Genomic DNA, 18,325 nt, shown 5'->3' on the forward strand with positions numbered 1-18,325 from the left:
AGTTGTAGGAACATTTTTCTGAACCTCCTTCACTCACAAACTTTACTTTATATTGATGTTTAAAAAAAAAAAAATGACTCTTTACCATGTCGTTCTCCTCCTCCCACGGCAATTTCTGGTTGCTTTCTTCAGTCTTTTAAAACTCTGCCTCCTTTCCTCTTGGTTTTACTTCTTCCTTCTCCAATGTATTATATATCCTTTTGTGGCAGGATCCTATGGGTTTTCAATCCTGATTTCACATTAAAATAACCTGAGAGCAGCTGGATTTTACTCATTATACCTGAGCTCTATCCAAGACCAGTTAAATCGGAATCACTTAAGAGCAGAAACCGGTGTGTGTATACTTCTAATGCATCCCAGGTAATTCTAATGAGCATCCAGTAGAGTGTATTGTAGTAGACCAGTGGTTCTCAGAGTGTGGTCCCTACGTCATGAGCATCACCTGTAAACTTGTTAAAAATGCAAATACTCGAGCTTTACTTCCACAATACTACGTCAGAAACCTTGAGATCGGAGCCCAGGTTCATTTTTAAGAGCCTTGCAAGTGATTCTGAAACATACTAAACTTTGAAATACAGTGTGCTAGATCACTGACATTTGTATTGTCTAGATTAAGACTTTTCATAAGGCTTTATTTAAAGTGTGATCCCCAGCCAGTAGCATCAGGATCACCTAAGAGCTCTACCCTTGGCCTACTGAGGTTTTTAATCTGGTTTTTAACAAGATCTCCAGGTGACATCTATGTAGATCAAAGGTTAAGAAGCTCTGTTCTAAGAACTTATTCAAAGTTTCACACATTCCGTCAAGGAGTTGGCTGCTGATTTTATTTATAAATGTAATAGTAATCATGCCTCAAGAATGGAACCCTTTATTCTTTAGTTATTAAACGAGAAACAAAATTGTTTTTTCCAATGTGGTGACGAGTCTAAGCCTTTTTCTATACTTCTGTTTCTGTTCCAGATGTATTTTCACATCTCCTGAGAAAATGAAGAAATGAAAGATCAAAATTCCTTATGTTTTTCTTAGTTCTGAGATGTATCCATTTTATTTCCTTGGAAATAGGATCTCTGAGGTTCGACAGAGAAAGTTGGTTTCTTTGTTCTGCAACCTCTCCCACACACAAGAAGGGATCTCTGGTGACAAAATAAAAATATTTATTGATCATATTAAGAAGTAGCAATGTGTGGATTTGTATGTATAATGAGGGTGGATAAATTAGAGAGAGAAATGTCATTCCCATCAAGTCAAGTTCATCACCCCTTAAGGTCAGCCATGGTGTGAGGATGCCCCAGACTTCTCTATAACAGAGAGAGCTCTGTTGCTTCTTGTGATTATTCTAAAACTATGAGAACCAGTGTAATGGCAATAGCTCACAAACCCACCTGCTTAAGCACCTGTTTTTCCACTCTTCTATTTTCATCTGCAACTTCAGCTTCATTTAGCTCAGATAAGAACTGATCCCTTGAAATTGAAGGTCCTTCACCAGTTTGGTATCCTAGCTTAAGCCTTGATTTGGGAGGGGTAGTGAGCAAGTGGAGAGAAGGCGGGTCAGAGGATCTACATTTTTAGCTAACAGAAAGAACATTTTCAGAGTTGAAAAGAGCGCACTAAAAAATAATGATTTAAAATTATGCCCGAATCTGATTAAAATCAATATGTAAATCAACTACACTTAATAAAGGATTATGTCATTGAATCTTACATCCAGAAAGTCTTAGAAGAATAAAGGATTCAAAATCAAATGTGTAACACTAAGAAATGAAAAAGCCTCCCTACCACATTAAAGTTAGTTTTCTCATCCCAGTTTCACCAGTAGGTTCGAAACTCCTTCATCACTTAAATTATTTCTTTCTGAGCGTTCCTCCCGCCTTTCCCCCGCCCCCAGATCTGAGGGGTTACCCTGTGAGAAAATGACTTCTCTATCTGATCACTTAAGATGTGAATATTTGTTGTGAACCAGCTGCAGCTCTAATAACCACTGATCCATGGAATCAAAGGCTACTCCTCACAAACAATAAGCTCTTCTTGTTCCTGAAACTGCACTCTGTAACCTTTGCAAGTATTAGAAAAAGTGGGCATGACAGGTCCAAAATGCCATCACAGCCATAAGTTTCTTATGATTGGATTAATTTCAGACTTTACAAAAATAAGTAGTTGAAGTTTTATCAACAAAGGTGATAACTAATGATATACAATTTCTAGTACTATGGAGCAATTTTTGCCAAATAAGATGTATTGCCAATTTGGTTAACAGCGGACACTTAAAATGCTGACAGTTTAAAATATGTTTCCATTTAAATCTAATATTCCATATTAAGAAACACAATCATTCAGAAACAATTTGTTCTAAGGATCCCTCAAATAAACCAAGCTTCGTTTTCTAAAATCCAATGAGTTCCTTGGTAGCAAAGGAATATATATGAGGATAAGGGTTTATAATTTTTTTTGAACACCACAAAAACAGCATGGAATTAGACATTCACAAGTATGAAATATTAACTTAAAAGTAAAATACACTGATGAGATTTCAGTGTAATTAAAATCCATTCTGCTCCTCAACAAGCTGTTACTTTAATAAAATATGTTTTCACAGTCAGGTCCTAACCAACTTGGATTCCTAATCTAAAATAGGGCCTGGACACTTAGTGGGTGCAGCCAGTGCAAGGAAAGAATGAAGGAATGAAAGTAGATCAAAACTGGACATGTAGCCCTGTTAACAAAAAAGAGAATTACCCTTCTAAAATAAATCAAAAGCTATACTTTTAAATATTTTTCAATATTTTGAGTTTAAAAACATAATATATTATTTTCAACCCACGGATTAGAAATAAAAGTAAATTTTGGTATGAAACACATGCTCTGCAACTGTGAATTAGTACACTGTTATCAATGATTCCAATAAAACAGCTGAGAACAAAAAAAAGAAAATGATCTTTGCCATTTAAAGAATATATATGCGATGGTACTTTGTAGTATTTAAAAATAACAAATCAATAATAATGCTTTTTTTGGCTTTTAACTATTCTTAATAGAAACAAGATTAAGTAGGTCTAAACTGTTAAAGGTTCTCAATTACTTAACAGCAATTGCTTCATTGCATGTGAGAGTACCTGACTTCAGAGGCACTTTCTTGTAATCTTTGCTCATAGGTACTAAAGCATTATTCTCCATTTTAGAAGACTTGTGGATTTCTCTTTTATCCGAAGGGTTGTATGGGAAACAAAACATTATTTTTCAGGCATGAGGCCTTAAGATTTTTAAGATTCCAGGTTATGCGCCCAACCATTTGGCTGTTTGCCACCTACATGGGGTCACGATGGAAAGTAAAGTCACCTCTGAACAATTTCATGAACTTCAAGACCAAAAAACTGCATAAATAATTTGTAGGCCACAGACCATCATCAAAGTCTGGAATTTATGCAAATAACATTGCTTACATTTAATAGATCTGTAATGCTGTAAGCTTTTCCAGCCTAAATAAATGAGTAAACGGAGAGCTTTTTATGGTGCAAGATTGCTACCTACAGGCCAAACTGCAGAATGACATATAAGACAATTGGGGAGGAAGGGAAAAAGGTAAACAATTTTTTATAATGGCTTGTAAGTTATTTGCTGACAAGTAGATAAAGCCAGGAGCATGTAAGATTGCATAATAAACTCTGGGATATGTATTGACAGTTTTCATTTTAAAATACTACAATCCAGTTTGAGAGTTTTCCATTATTTTCCACTTTTTTCTTTTGAGTGTTTTGTTACCTTCTGAAAAATGTAAATTGCTTTTCTGATGGGGAAAAAGTTCTCTTTTAATAATGTATTCTAATGCTGTGGAATGTACACTGATTCTGTACGTAGGTTCTATGTAACATTTATATTAATAATGTCGATTATTTTTAGTAGAACAATCAATTACAAAATTTGGAATTAGTTTCCGTGGTTTGAATAAATCTGGTCAGAGGCAGTGGTAGGGGAGGGGACTGTTTATATTATGTATACCCTGACTCTATATAGGTTTTAAAATTTATTTGTTCTAAAACTATCTATTTTCAATATTTAGAGTAATTTAAAGATTGTGTATATTTTAAACTGTATATCTTTGTTAAGAAAATATCAAATACGTTAGTTATAAACCTCAGATAATAGTTCATCTTACAATACAGCAATCTTATTTTTACTTGAAAAGAAGTATGAAATTCATACTGAATTCTCAGTAATTTATACGGCAGCCAAAATTTTCTGAAATACAGAGAGTGATTTTAAAAATGCAGATCTTTAAAACGATAAGGCAAATTATTAGAAATGCATTTCCCCTCTCAACTATAAAGAAATTCCAACTCTAAAGAGAGGTTTCAAAACTGAATAATATATTATGGTTAAAACACATCAACAATCTGTCACACCATATGCACAAATAAACATATCCCACTATCACTGCGCATGCCATGAGGCAACAAAACATCTGAAAAGGTACAGCAAATTCTTTCTTATAGTGTTATAGACCCTAAATAACATTGTCAACATTTTCTAAGATATGCATAAAGTTATCATTCTTTAACTCTGCTATTTATATAGTTCAAACATTTTGCTTGCCCATCTGATGAAGATGTTCCACACATCTTTAATTTTAAACAGAATTTAGAACATATTTAGGTGAGTAAGGAAAGAATACTATATTTATAAATGGATATTGATTTTGAATAATAAAATCTTATTTACAATGTATCATTGAACTATTTAGACATAATCTTAGGTGAGATTCAATTATGTGAAGAGTTCAAATATAACAAAATCATCGATGTAAAGGTGTTGCACTAGTAATATGCTAGTTTATTCTGATTTATAGCCAACTGTATATTGTTTAGCATTTCCCCCCAACTTAAAGTATGAATTTTAAACAATAAATATCATAGAATCTATAAATTTAAAAATGGAAGTGGTGAAGGCATTAACCTACTTTTTTCCTACTGTTAGAGTCTCCTGAAGAGCAAATGTTTTCTATATGGTGTTTAATTGTATATAATCATAATATAATTATGTAATGATTAAATGCTCCCTTTAATTTAAATTTAAATTTTATTTTATTTAAGTAGATAATCTCTTTTAGAAATAGTTTTCAATAATTAAATTGTTCAGGAGACATTTTAATAAAGATTGAGGGTGAACCATCTAATTTCTAAAAGCAGATTCACAACAAATTTTCTGTGAAATTAATATTTAATTCATTTAACAATATTCTTCCTCTTATATAGTTCTCAGTAGACTGGGTTGTTACTTGCCAACTGATTTATACTTTGTCAGTCAGTATAATTGTGAACAGAATCAGTGAAAGTATTCAGGATGTGTGAGAGAATTGTTAAAGGGTAAGAAAAAGTTTTTAATATTGCCCTCTTAGGCAAAATAGATTTTAAAGGTCTTATTATCACTTACCTGGGGCAAATAAATTCATATGTAGTCCTAATTCTACCATAACATAATTATAAACCACGATAAATGGTAAGACTTTCTCTATTTGCACTTAAGAAGATTTAAGAGACAAAATATAAAGCCGAATAGTAAAGATTATATCATGGTTGTTGGATACTTCTCCTAAGGCTATCTATGAAAATCACTTAAAATTATTGATCATAAAAAATAGTGTCATTATTCTATGGCATAAAAGTAATGCTCATAGGAAGGTAGCCTACTGCATTTGTGTACTGTTTAATGTGGATGGTTTATAGGAAAAATTACTCATGTTATTTTTTCTTAGCTCACAAAACTGTAGTTAACATTTTTTTATTTGTGTATTTTCATTATTCTCATGCTAAACATGAATGAATTCTAAAACTAAATTCACATTATCAATATGAATTGTAAACCCATCAGGTCTCTTTCTAGCAAGGGATGTTACTTTTATCTTTGTTACATTCTCTACAAAACTTACTGGTAACATACTTTCAGAAAATGCCAGCCAATAAAGTACACTAAAATAATTTTCTTTATAAAAGCACAGTGATCTTTGGCATCGTTCACTATTTTCAAAGCCATAAAAGAACAGATAACAAATATATGACTCACGAATTATCAATTATGAAAAATAATCTGGTTCAGAAAGCTGCACTAATGTAAAAAGATGAATCACTTGTCACAAACCAATAAAGGCTATTGTTTGTGAATCCAATATTTGATTTTATCATTTATGTTGGGCAACTTAAAATGATTTTTAAACCACATTAGTTTTGGAAAAAAAAATTGCTATAAAGGTGAACACAAGGGTTGGGGGGAGAAGAAACCAGATGTGTAATCTGTCATCTTCGAAACAATTTATATTCTTACATTGAGTCCCGCCTACAAATCTAAGTTGCAAAGACCTAGTCAGCAATGGTGGATGCATGAGAAAGGACCCTACCATGTTCCAGGGAACAGACAGTAGCGAGAATGGTAGCATGACTTTGATTCTCTTTCCTTTTGATATGCCATTCCGATGGCTGAACATTTGCAGCTATCATGCTTCATTATGCAGGGAAGTTCAACCCTTGTTTTTTTCCTTTTTTAAGCTAGTGTAGTTTGTTACACTTTTTATGAGGGTACCTGCTTTTGCTTATTTTGTATAACACAGAAAAGAGCATGTTGAGGCTACCAAGCTCAGAAAACCTTTATGACCAATTATCTTCCAGATTGTTTCATAGAACAAAGAGGTACTATTCACACCAACGAAGAAGAGCATCTGCGTGAGTGACGAGGGCCAGAAATTTCCTACGTGGTATTATCTGGGGGCTATTTTCATGCTCTACCTGCTCTCTGATATCCCAATTATAGCCTTTTATATCTGCTTGTGAAAAAGGGCATGGATGGCAAGGAAAATCAGAAATATTTTATCCACAAGGCCAGTGATCCAATGTGTATATGTTATCTAGGGATGGCCCCATTCTCACCCCTAGATAACAGATTTGACCATCGGATAATACAGGGTGCAGGTGAATTTCAGTGGCATGAAATATGGCAGACACAGGCAAAGGGTAGCAGAGACCACAATGAACATGAACATGATGGGGAATAGTCCCAGGATAATGGTATGTCCAGATGGGTATCTGGTGGGGAGACTGGAGGCTGGTGAAAGAAGAAGTGGGTTTAAAGGTAGAAAGATAGTCACATCCTAGAGACATTATTGCACAATGGGCTTTTACCATAGAAGACTTCTGTCCTCTACTCAGGGAAGAAACACTAGAAATCAGAAAAAGGGAGAGCCCAAGGGCCTACTTATCTATGCCAAAACACAGCAAGAAAAATTAAGTATTAAACCCTGGATCAACCTCTAACAGCTTATTTGAGGTGTGGGTCATGAATTTTGCTTGAAGTGGGGCTCGTGAATGTTTTTGGATATATTCCTACTTGGACTCTGTAAAGAGGTGAAAATGAGGTGGGGGACGAACATAATTGAGTAACTATTCAATTATGGCAACTGCTAGCTAATGAAGACCTATTACAACTAAGTTTTTAATATAAAATGTGCTAATTGACTAGGTTGGAGCTCAGAACAAGCATATGGCTAAGATGTTTGATTACCTAGTCTGGTTCCATGTCAGCGATCAACTATCACATGGTAAAAAATAAGTGTTTCTATGACAACTACTGAACTTGCTGACTAAGGAGTGGGTGACCAACTTGAGGGATGAGTTTCTCCAAATAATATATGATCCATTAATCCCCACACTGTGTGACCTGGAAGCTCATCAGCTGATGCATGTTTTTTCTTGTCCCTTACTCAAAATGTTCATCTTGCTCTCAGCCTTGGCAAAACTTGAATCAGACTCATAGGTGAAGAACATTGCATAGAATTTTTTTTTTTTAATTGGAAAGGGTATGTAAACCTATGAATCTAACCTTATAAAAACAAAACAAGTCAACATATTCCAACCAGCTCTGAGTCTGACATTCAACCTTATGAAGAGTGATTATAATAATTTCTGAAGTTTCTGGATAGGGCCAGCCTCTAAGTCAAAGAGAACCTGTATAGCAACTTTTAGGAGTTGGGTATTTCATCATCTTCAATTTTAGACAAAAACTTTCTTTTCCAATGTCATTCTAAACTAAAAATTCAAAACAGGTGTTTGATGCTCAGGCTGTAACCAAAATATTCCCCTTTATAACCTGCAACTCTGATAAGACTTCCCTCGGAAATATAATGGTTACATAGCCCTTGTATGGCTTTAACAAACCCCTATTTTCTTCTTTCTGCACCATACAATGTGCAGTCTATTTGCACCCATTCAGGACTAAATTACAGATAAAGTTACTGCAAATTTGTTTTCTCAAAAAAGCAGTCAGCCCTAATATCCCTCGAGTAATAAAAGCCTTGTCTTTCATTCAGAACTAGAACTGGCATAATTTTCTCTAAGAAACAAACTCTACTTCCTGCGACAATGGACCTGTTCTTAAAATTCTGAATGGGATACAGCTCAATTTGCAGGTGTTCAGGTATAAAGGTAAAAGGGCATTTGACCCCCCAACTGGCAATTGTTGCTGTGGTAGGTAACTTCAGTCTCCTAGTTATATCATTCTATTAGATAAGCTGCCAGAGTTTTCAGCTCTGAATTACAGAGGTAGGCTCAAGTGAATCAATAATTTATACAGATATATCTCATTCATTCTGATGGTAGAAAGATACATACTAACAGCCTGCTGCAGCCACGGAACAAAGCCAGAGAGACATTATTTAAAAAGAAAGAGAGGAAAAGGAACCCATTTATCTATGTGAGCAAAAACATTATGTAATAATGACCTAATGGCTTATTAATTTTACTTTTTAACTGTTTTAGCAAATACTGTGGTGAGATAAATAAGCTCTTTATGAATCTCAATAAGGTTGCTCTGACGAATGTTAAGCTAACATTTAAAACTTTCAGCTTGATTTTAAAATAGAATATTTTACATAGCAATGTAATACAAATCATTTGAAAAGATTCATGCATCTAAGAAGTTTACATTAACTAGCTTACTAAATCTCTCAAACATTTTATTACTGAATTTCAGTGTAAAATTACCCTCTAAAGGATGAGAATCAAATATATTTAGGGACTGTATACTAAGAGTATTGTTAATATAGCCTTATGCTATTAATCATTACCTGGGGAAAATTACATAGGGTTTTATTCACTAATACTATGACACTTTTATTAACTCATAATCCCTGTGCTAACAGTGGTGCCTCAAACAAGTTATAATTAAGAGGTAGCAAATATTAAAAATGCCTTCTTCAAAATTCTTCAATCATGTTAAAGGAAATCTTTTAACACACGAGTTCCTCTAAAGGAAAGTAGTACCGAAAACTGTGTGGTTACAATGTATATTAATAATTAATAGCCCAGATGGCTTAAATAATACTTCCATAAGTTCCTGTTGTCTTGTCCTTAAGGATAAAGGAAATCGTGATTTAAAAACATGATAAAAAATATCTCCTAGCAACTTTAATTATAAACCATGACTGTTTCTTGACAGATCTGGAAATTTATTTGAGGATAAGATGTATTAGAAGTTGGTCCTTTGTCCATTTTACCTCTTTCAGACTTGTGTCCAGCTTGGACACATGAACCAATAGCATTCAGACTTGGTATAGGAAGACTGTGTGCAATGTTAATTAGGGCAATAGATCTAATGAGAAGGGGATAGCAATTAGAGGTAATACTTAGGTACCATATTTTCCTCCACGTAGAGAAATTATATTTTCCCTTCTTTTCCAAGAAAACCCCTTGGGAAATAGGGCAGGTGATAAAAGTCTGGAAAAAAAAAAAGTACATGCAGGAGAGAAAAAGAATAAGAGCAAGGAGAGAGAGAGAGAGAGACTAACAAACACTGTGGTCTCTACCTAAAGTCCTTAAGCCTTTTTTTATGCAATACTCTGGGGCTGCCTGCTGTAACCAGTTAACATTTCTGGCCAAGAAAATATTACTAGTTTCTTAAAAGTAGAGAGAGGAAGGAGAAATAATGGAGTGCCCCATTTCTGACAGTCAAGAGGGAGAGGAAAGAAATGTTCCCACACTGATCTCATTAAGATGACGAGAATAATGAGTGTGAATCTTATGTATGAATCTCATAGTAGATAGAGGAGAGCGTAAATGTATCCCACATTTTCCCTTTTATGACACCTGATATACTACATTTATTCTCAGCTTCATCTGATACCACTGTTGGGGGTTTCCGTTACAATATTACAGCTTTAACTTTAAGTTTTGCCGCCGAAGTCATCTGAGTCAGTCATTCAACACAGTTTTATTGAGTGTGCATGAAAACGGGGAAGATCTGTTAATGGCAACTGAAATGCATCTCAAGCAGAACAGCCTGAATTTATTTCCTGTCACTGGTTCTAGTAATGGATTAGAAATACTGACAAATAGCATTTTTCAGTTTACAATCTATTTTATTTCCTAGTTTCTTAAACTTAGGTTAAACATTCCAATCAATTAGAAATAGACCCAGGTATTATTAACTATGTCTCCACTGTATTTTTGGAGGAAGAATCATGCATTTTCAGCAAACACTGATGGGATAGTTTTTCTTGTGATTTATCTCTCTTTCTTAGGTCAAATATAGAATATTTTTAAATAATAATTTTAAGCTAAATAATTTTTCAAGGTTGATACAAATTTGGAAAAGACCACGTAGCTCTCAGGAACAAAAACCTGTGTTATGATCACAGACATCATTCAAGCCTAAATGGTCCACAAGCTCTCATGCTTAAGGACTTCAAAGCATTTCATATAGATGATTTAACTTAGCTTTCTTCACTTCAGTAACTCCAATCAAAATAAACTGGTGCACCACATTTATAGTAAACTATACCTCACATAATTTATGCAACGAAGTGGACAACACCCAACAAATTCTACTAGTATCTCAAAACATGCTGAAGTTAGTATTATTTCAGTACTTCCACCATTTTGTAAAGGAATATACTATTCTATTATATTGCTTAATTGTAAGCTAGAAAAATTTTGATCTATATGATTTTAAAAGAAATTTAGAATGAGAGCAATACATTGAAGGTGGATCACCAGCTTTTCTAAATAATTCAGAATACATACACTTTTTTCCTTGGCATTTATTTAGTCTAATGGAAATTTAGGCCATGGGTAAGTTCATCTTAGCTACCATTAAATCAATATGGATCAATATAGATGGTTTAAACTGTTTAAGCAACTCTGAAAATATATGTTTGAAATCTGGGAAATATATTCTTAATGAGTCTACATTTACTTTGGGGAATAAGTAATTTATACTTAGAGGCCAAATGACATTTCTTTACTTGTCTAAAGTGTAGCTCCCTTAAACACACAGTGAACTCTTTTAAGAGTTCTTTATACCACACACACATCTCTGCACAGTGTTTTGGGGAGCTATAGTGTGATATGACCTCAACTAACAGCATAGTTCATCAAAATAGAAGATATACACATTACTTAAACCACAGGAATAATACTAAGCCAAGTGAGCACAGATTTAATATTTCAAGTAGGTGATTCCAGCCCTCCCAGATCAACACATTCCTTAAAAGGAAATATCAACGATCAGGGTCCAATTTTACGTTCTAAAAACTTTACAGAACAATGTCAGATACTTAGTTTCTCCTAATTAAGGACAACTTGACTTATAAACTTCAGGATTTAGAGATCGATGTCTTCCTGTTTCTCTGTTTCTTTCTCTCTCTGCCTTTCTTATCTTCTCAATGCTGCTGTCTTCGAAGCATCCATTACCAGCAAGTGGGGGAGATGGAGAGCTGGTATCTCGGTAAGTCTACTGTTAGCATTTTAATTCCCTCTACTGTAAGATGATCCCTAAGTTCCCTTCCAACTGTAGCATTTTATGACTTTATCTGTACCCTTTGGAGTCCACACAATCTCCACCTTTGCATGCCCCATGCCTTTGCCATTAGGGAGATGCTCTATCCTGAAGGTGAGGCTGGAATAGATGTGTTCCTGGCATCCTGAGCACTCAGTCATGATTCCACTGAATCTACTTCCCACACATAACGTTACTATTCTACAACTAGTATTCGATGAAAGTCTCGACAGGCTTTGTGAGTGGTTCTACGTCATTACCTATGACAGTGCTACTATGGGGAAATGTGTTCCAAGGTCTAAGCAATGGTCTTATAAAACAGATTTTTACATCTTGTTTAAAGGTTGGGAGCCTATATGAAAAAGATTTAGTTTTAACTACACATCAACTGAGATTTAGGAATTAAAAATAAAAATGTGGTAGAAGGCTCATAGTCTGAGAATTTAAAAAATGAAGGAAACAGTGCACACCCAGACAAACTAGTAGACCATAGGTTTAAAGTTCTCTTTTATAAATATCAGCTTCCTGGTTGAAGGATGCAATAGGCTCTTGCAATAGAAGAACCAAATTCTATTTAAAATAATTTAAACAAAACCATATAAGTTTTCAGTACTGCTGCCTAACTAGAAAAAGTGAACTCAGCAATCTGAACTTCTATGTTTATGAATTAATTTTCTCTGAGTAGCAGCTATCACTTTATTAATATCACTTCAAAAATGTAACACCTCTTTTATACAACCTTAGTATACCAATTTGTAGATAATTAATGGACTCATTTAAACCTTGGTAATCTATTATTTTAAATTAAATCCAAAAGATTTCTCTAATTGACTAGGGGAAATACTATTTAATTCACTAACATTTTATGACAAAATGGGATGCTATGTTCTTGCTTCAAACATGTAAGCATTGCCTGAAGTCCACTTGGCAGGAACTGTGTAGGATGCTAACTACGGAAAATACAGCAGAATTACTTGTATATAGCTAAGTGGGATATAAAACATCATTTATTTATGTAGTATTGATAAATTACAATAGCAGAAGTTTTTTGATTCCTGTGAGAGAACTGGGGGACTTGCCATGCAGAACAGCCAGTAGAACATGTATCTCATTGTTTCAAGTGACTTTCCTATTCCACGACCTTTTTTTCCCTGCCCTTCCAATGAAGATCTAATAGATAATCGAGCTTAATGAAGTATGCTTTTATACATAATGATATTCTCTGACATAATGATATTCATTTAAGAATATAAAGATTATCTATTAGTCATAAATATAGTGCAAAGTATGGACAAAACCCATCAAACCCTCATAATGAGAGAGGTTATATTACTTAGGCCAGAATCGATGCTCACCCCACTTCTCCATTTCAGTGAAGCACAACAATGCACCCTTAGAATTGTTGTAGAGAAGAAAATTCTTACATAGGTTTTCATAAGGGGAAGATTCAATTCTTCTATCTCTACAAAGCCAAACAAAATTTTCTTTTAATTGGACTCCAATTTAATTGGAGTTAATGATTTTGTACAGAGATTACAAATTCTTATTCTCCAGACTGATTATCTACTGGGATAATTTGCACTGTAGGCGAACTACAAAAAATCCAAACTAGACTCTAACACTAAGAGCATGAAAGTAAACGTAGTTAAACTCACATTAAACTTCATATAAAGCATGCATTCTCAACAGGAGCCATACGGCACCTAAGGGAGCAAAATCTGGTTCTTTAAGCAAAAAAAAAAAAAAAAAAATTACATATCACAATGATTTGTGGTCCTCCGAAACTCACTACTCCCTGACAAAATTGTATTCCTTAGTATTTAATATCACTCATAAAATTAAACGAAATTCTTCTCCTTAGGGAGTGAATATGGAAATGAGAGTTGAGAAACATTGTTTAACCAATGTACTGTATACCTGAAACTAATAAAATAAAATTTAAAAAAAAGAAAAAAAGACAAGTTTTATCTCTAAAATTTTTTATTCCATACTTAAAATCAAGGCTGACTTTCATTTTTATCCAAATATCTGTTGACGCTTTGATATAATTTCCATCTTTTCTTGCTTCTTAGCTTTTCTCTAATTTTCTCTTCATTACTTTCCTTTGAGCCAGTAGCTGATGACTGGTGCGAACACGAGTAAATGGTCACTCTTTCATCTTTACTCTGTTACTGATCTTTAATGTTACCACTTGCTGAGTGTTGGACCTCTGTCATCACAGCAAAGTAGAAGATGCAATGCAGAGTCATAATGCACAGACCAAATGTGGCAGGACTGACTATTGTGTCTGTATTCAATTCTGACTATCATGTTAAAATGTAGTAAAATGGCAAACAAAGGGTAATGAAAAACAGGAACAACCTCCTTAGCAACATTTCAGGTTAGCTTCTCACTGGGTAAATTAACTGTAATATATTCATAATTCTAAAGTATATCTTCATAACTGGCCCAATAGAAAAAAAGGACAACAGAAAGCATGCTACTCCTATTTCTTAATATTTACTGATACAAAGGGCATGAAAATATGTAGAAAGTAAACTTACTGACTAAAGGATATTAATGACTGCACTTCCGTTATAATTTACAATCTTTCAGAAGAGTTATTATCCTTACTCTTCAAAATTTTACTAAAATAAGTTATATAATTATCTTATTCATTTAAACATTTTTCTTTGCAGAACACTTTATATAATATTTTGCAATGGAACATGGCTTGCTTTTTTGTTCCGAATTCATGTTCCTAACAATTTAAATTAAAGCTGGAAGGTAAAAAATTCATCAGAAGTCAAGAACACTGGTTTAGGAATCTGGAAACAGAGTGGGACCCCTCTGATTTCAATATTTTATAATTTTTGATGCTCAATCAACTCTGTTGAAAAATCTGGACTATGTAACCTAGTTTTTAAAGGTCTCATGAAGGTTTTGAGGTTGAAACCACCTGGTAAGTAATGCAAAGAGGCTGCTTGAGGTAAAGTGGGACAGCAGCCATACAGCAAGAAGGGGACTACACTGAAGCATTGCTTTTCCCCCGCCCCACGCCAGCTTTCACTGCACATACCATTAAGGTTCGTGAAAAGGCTAATTCCTATATTCAATACGGTATCATAATACTTTTGATAATATTTGTGGTTTATGTTTAATTGTAATATAGCACAACAGCACTACACCTGAGAAAAGGTGAAATGATTTTATTCTCCCCAAATCACTCACAGAAGAAAATATCCCCACATTAAAGCACCTTACTAGTTCCTATTTTAGAAGACAAAGGAAGGAGAGTAGAGATAATAGAACATGTCATATGCTATAAGAATTAAATTCTTCTTATTATAAATATGAAATAAAATTTAATAGGAATAAGCTTTTCCGAGAGTAGTAGACTCTGTGGCTTATGTGATTATCTCCCTCCAAAGACCAGGAGGCCCTTTTGCTGCCATCTATTAAAATAAACAAAAAAAGGGCACTGGCAGCATTTAAGGAGAACTAAGCACTGATTTGAGAAAGTGCTGTGTTTGTATATGTATCAGCTATAGGAACAAAACAAAAAGACTATACATTTACGTAGACCTACAAACTGAACTACAGCATCACTCCTCGAGAAGAATTAGAGACATCTAGTCCAAATGCTTTGTTCGATTAATATCTGATTTGCTACCTGTCCTAAGATTCAGGGTTGATTTTAGCTAATTGTGATGAATTCTAAAACTCAATTCACTTCTAAATTGTGGTCTTTAATGCAATTGTAAGAATTTATATGCAATGCTTTATGAAAGGCACCACTTAAGAAAACCTAATTTTTCATAGGTCAATGTTTGAAAAAATTATTCTTCCTTGGAATTCAGATAAATCTGGGGGGAAATGTATATTTTGAGTATCAACTTGAAGTGTCAGTATGTCCATATGAATTGAGCACACATCTATTTACCGAAAAGAAAATCGTAGTACTACAATCTTCTATGTATCAATAATCTGTGACTTTGTAAAATGAATTTTAGGCAACTTTGGAGGTATACAATCTTCTAAATCAATGAAATTCCAAAGAGGCTTTCTCCTTTCCTCGCGTATTTACAAAGGAAAAATTTAATGTACTTTTAAAATTTGTATAAGTTAAATTGAAAGTATTGTTTAGTAAACTTAGTATATGTTTTTATCAGAGGAAAGCATAAATGAAGGAGGATGGGTAGAAGGGTTTTGAAGTTTAGATTTATATAATTTTAGGAAAAATCAAGAATATAGGGGCAGGACCATCAGTTATAAATCATTTTGTTTTAGTACTTGTTTCTTTGATTTTGGGGAGTCCTTCTGTTTTGCTGTTGTAGGGAAAGTAACAAAAATTACCTCTGGAACATTTCCAGTTTTTCTGCTTCCATTAAAATGAAATTGTAGCAACAACAATAAAAAGCTTCAATAAAAGTCATTTAAAAATTGCCATGGACTCGAAGCATAATTTTGTTGGTGTGGTATTACTGCTATCTCTGAAATTTTTAAAATAGAAATTTCTGTTAGAAACTTAAAGTTACATTCCATATGTGGTACAAGCACCCTATATTGTTCCGTAATATGAAGGCAAAGACTTGAACTGTAGGTGAAGTAGACATGCTTTTGTTTTTGCATTGATATTTCTCCTTACGCAATGTTCCCTATTCATTCCTTGAACACGAAGGCCACTTAAAATGTCCTTATTGTTTATAATAACTTTTAGAAAAACCCATATGCTGTTTTATAGCAGCCGGCTTTCTACCCAGGAAGTACTTGATAAGGTATCCTCCAGAGCCTATTGTCTTCAGATCATTGTCTACCCCATCGCCTCTGCAAGTTCAGTTCTGCCTCCCTCGCCTGTGCTTCCTCCATTTTTTAAAAAATCATTTGGCTACACAGAGCTGCCTCATGTCATTCTTTGCATACATCATCTCTGTTTTTCTCTTCTCCTGCATAATGCCCAGCTTTTCTGAGAGTAGCTGTTGTCCCGAGTGTGATCCTTTAGTAAAATGGGGACTGAATGAAGGTGGAGCACAAATTATCTGGAAGCAAAGAAAAACCAGCCATTTGAAAGGACCCAGAAAGGAACAAGTAATGAACCAGAGTGGCTTCGATGAATTGCTGTAGAGGGAATTCTCAGTTTTGACAGACACAAAAGGAACACATGGATACCAAGGAAAACCTAAGGAGAGAATCTCAGTTGGAAGTCTGCCTCATAGGCTGGTCAGGATAGAGGGTTGAAGCCAGAAGCCCTTCCGATATGAACAAAAACAAATGCATTTTATGAGTAACGGTTAAACATTTAAACATGCCACTTTGGAACACAAGGTACTTTTGAGAAGTCGACATCCCTTCATAATTCATGTTCATTGTTCCTCTAAGTAAAATATGTGTCTCCCTGTAGTTATTCTGTTAGGAATTGTACTTTAAAGGCAAGAGGACATTTTTGATAATGCACATCTTAAACTTTTCATTAAACTACCAAATTTAAATTCTACCTTTTTGTGCACTCTGACATTTTTGTCTGGCATTTTCATTAATTTTGCGACATACATAAATGTAGCTGAAATGTTAACTGATCAATACTTTGTCTCTCTCATGTAGCACTAGCACTCCGTTCCCTAAGGACCACACAGCAGAACAGAAATTAAATGTGTAAAATATCAAATGTTAATGTTAAACACAGCGGCACTTACTGTATAACGACAGAAAAGGCTAAAACAATTCCAAATGGACAGATGGTACCACAAATTATCTACAATCACATTTAAAGATTAAAGTTTGTCCTGTAAAATAATTCTTTGATGCACACTGAAGTGTGTCCTTTTACTGATAGCTCAGTTGTCCAATTATTTTTGTGCTCATTACAGTGAGAAATGACAGTACTGAAAAGAAAGAAAGAATGTGCACTCTTTTTTCCCCCATGTTGCACCCACTGACATCCATGAGAACACAAATGTCTGGTCAAGAGCCTGATGAAAATTAGGCCCAATTTATGAGACATTTCCACGTCTACAAAAGATGATTCCAAAAGACAAGCAATGCCTTCTGCACCACATACGTCTGTTCGCTCTCAGGCATACAATATTCACAGTAAAATTTAAAAACCTAATTCACAGCACATGAAAACAAGGACATTCCCAGGAATATGTTTGCTTATATTTTATCCATCACCATCCTGGCTGATTTCAGCTTCTAATATCGTCAGCCAGCTTTGAATCTTCCCCACAGCACACAGGTATAGTGCTAAAGAGGCCAGAGCAGCCCTAATTCTGCATTTCTTGTTCTTTCCATTTTATCTGACATTGGGACAACAAAATTATTGGTTTTTTTTTTTTTCATTTTGATTTCATCATTCTACATTTATTTTTGGATAGTAAATTAGAAAAGAAGTAAAACAGAACAGAAAAAGGGCACTTAAACATTATAAAGTTTACTGATCTGGGCCTAAAACCAAGCCACATAATGGTACAAATGCACATGCTCCACGAGGCAGCTGCATTTATGAAAAAGTGGGCCAAGTGTAACCAACATTATA

At 34.3% G+C, this 18,325-nt stretch overlaps 1 protein-coding gene and 1 long non-coding RNA gene across 13 annotated transcripts in view; both read right to left on the reverse strand.

Annotated features, from left to right (window-relative positions):
- Window positions 1-18,325, reverse strand: part of MCTP1 (multiple C2 and transmembrane domain containing 1) — a 464,000-nt gene that overhangs the window by 132,625 nt on the left and 313,050 nt on the right. The gene's annotated exons all lie outside the window — the stretch shown is intronic.
- On the reverse strand, window positions 810-2,288 carry LOC111731677. The gene is made up of 2 exons (XR_002777254.1): window positions 1,383-2,288; window positions 810-1,133 (listed from the first exon to the last, which is right to left on the reverse strand). It is a non-coding gene; the product is annotated as an uncharacterized LOC111731677 (long non-coding RNA).

The sequence above is a fragment of the Pteropus vampyrus genome, unplaced genomic scaffold (assembly GCF_000151845.1).
Source record: "Pteropus vampyrus isolate Shadow unplaced genomic scaffold, Pvam_2.0 Scaffold11, whole genome shotgun sequence".
Taxonomy (NCBI): Eukaryota; Metazoa; Chordata; class Mammalia; order Chiroptera; family Pteropodidae; genus Pteropus; species Pteropus vampyrus.